Here is a 2,643-nt window from a genome sequence, read left to right as displayed (position 1 = left end):
TGTTTGAGAGTTTGAGCATTTGTTGTGCACCCTTTCAAATTGATACTTTGTGCAACTTTTCACTGCTGTGCCAATATTGTTTGAATCAGCGAATCCCTACAATGTGGAAGCAAGCCATTTGCCCACTGAGTCCACGTGAACTCTCCATCCCACCCCACAGCCTAACTGACTTAGCCTAGACACTGTGGGACGATTTCCAATGGCCAATCCACCCTAACCTGCAGATCTTAGGACTGCAGGGGGAAACCCACGCAGACACCATGGAAGGAGAATGTGCAAACCCCACACAGACAGTTGCCCAAAGATGGAATCTAACCTAGGTCCCTGGTGCCATGAGGCAACAGTGCAAGTCAGGGAGCTGAAGTTTTTACTGTACATTCATGTCCAGAAAGGTCAATGTGTTGGAGAATAGAACCTGACTATTCATTGGCACCTAGCATCCATGTTCAGCAAAGAGTTAGATACAGCGAAATGCTATCTCTATATTGTTTCCACCAACCCCTTCCCCCCCCCCCCCACCGGGACAGCTTAAAGGTAGATACGGAGTTAGGCTACCTCTACACTACCCCCTTCCCGTTAACCACTCCTAAACAATGTTTGATGCGTAGTAAATCTCTGCTCTTTTTAAACTGCAAGTTAAGCACCTCCACTCTTAAACCAAGTAAAGCTCTCTCTACTATTCTACAGTAAACTGAAAGTAAGGAGCTCTTGATACTGTCTAATTTAGTGTAGCCAATGCACCTTAAACTGTGGGAGGAAACCCACACAGACACGGCCATGGGGGGGGTGGGGGAGGGTGAATGTGCAAACTCCACACAGACGGCTGTCCGAGGGTGGAATCGAACCTGGGTCCCTGGTGCCGTGAGACAGCAGTGCTAATCACTGAGCGACCGTGCTGCCCTAATCATGGTTAGCTGCAGTGTGAGCAGATGGCATTGCTAAGAGTTTTGAGCAGTCACCACCCCCCCCCCCCCCCCCCCCCCCCCCCCAGACCGAAGCACTTGTCCTCTCAGTCTGAACCTTGAACAGGGAGAGGTGGTGGGATGTGCGACGGTGGAAGGGACTGAAATGGGAGTCAAAGCCAAACTCTCTGGTCAAACATCTGTAGTCACTGGGAGGCACTGTCAGTGTCCTTGCCTTACCTATCCTCTATGGTCCTTGAGCACTGAAGTGTACTGTAGTGTTAGGCCCATCACTGGACTGAGAACAGCACAGGGCAGCCTTGGCACCAACTACCCCCCCTGTGCTCTGCCCCACAAACAGGAGAGCTGCACACTCCCAGCTTATTCATTCATTACAAACTCAGTTCATTTTGAAATAGCTTCTCATGTCAACCCAACTGATCTGCTTTTATAAGATGGGGCTGCAATCAAATATAGGAGAAGGCCCTTCAGCCAGCCGAGTCTACGATTGATTGTCTTCAGCTCAACTTTCATGCCTTGATTCCCTTACTGTTCTAAAATCTCCCTCTCAGCCTTGAATGTACTGACCCAACAGTCCTCTGCACTAAAAAAAATTCCTCAGATTCACTCCCCTCGGAGAATTCTTCCTCTCTGTCTTCAATGGGCAACCCCCTTATTCTGAGATGGTTCCCTCTGAACCTAGACAGTCCTACAAGGGGAAGCAGATCTTTCCCTGTCAAGTCCTCTGAGAATCTTGTATGTTTCAATAATTATTCTTCAAAACTCTAAGCAGGTCAGAATTTGCAGCAAGTAACTCACCTAACTCCTCGAAGCCTGCCTGCCATCTGCAAGGCCGAAGTCAGGATTGGGATGGAATACTCCCCACTTGCCTGAATGGGGGCACCTCTAACAATCAAGAAGCTTGACACCATCTCGGACAAAGCAGCTGGCTTGTTTGGCGCTACATCCACTCCTTCCACCACCAACACTTAGAAGCAGCAGTGTGTACCATCTACAAGATATATTACAGAAATTCACCATAGATCCTCCGACAGCACTTTCCAAACCCGTGACCATTTCCATCTAGAAGGACAAGGACAGCAGATGCACGGGAACACCACCACTTCAATTTCCCTACAGTGTGGAAATAGGCCCTTCGGCCCAACAAGTCCACACCGACCCTCCGAAGAGTAACCCACCCAGTCACATTTCCCTCTGCCTAATGCACCTAACACTGGGCAATTTAGCATAGCCACTTCACCTGACCTGCACGTCCTTGGACTGCGGTGGAAATCGGAGCACCCAGAGGAAGCCCGTGCAGACGCAGGGAGAATGTGCAAACTCCACACGGGCAGTTGCCTGAGGCGGCAATTGGACCCGAGTCTCTGGCGCTGTAAGGCAGCAGTGCTAACCACTGAGCCACCGTGCCACCCTAATATATTGCCATTCCTTCACTTGTCGCCGAGACACAATCCTGGAATTCCCTCCCTGAGTCCATTGTGGGTCAACCCACAGCAGGTGAACTGCAGTGGTTCAAGAAGGTAGCTCACCCCCACCACCCCAAGGGGCAACTAGGGACAGGCAATAACATGCTGGCCAGCCAGTGACGCCCACATCCCACAAATGAATAATTTTTAAAAATGAGTCCAATCTATTCAATCTCTCCTCAAAGGGCAAGCCCTCCATACTCAGGATGAGCTGAGGGAACCTTCTCTGTTTCCAATGGCAGTATATTTTTTTG

This window comes from Chiloscyllium punctatum, chromosome 28 (assembly GCF_047496795.1).
Source record: "Chiloscyllium punctatum isolate Juve2018m chromosome 28, sChiPun1.3, whole genome shotgun sequence".
Taxonomy (NCBI): domain Eukaryota; kingdom Metazoa; phylum Chordata; class Chondrichthyes; order Orectolobiformes; family Hemiscylliidae; genus Chiloscyllium; species Chiloscyllium punctatum.
This window is presented reverse-complemented; position numbering follows the sequence as displayed.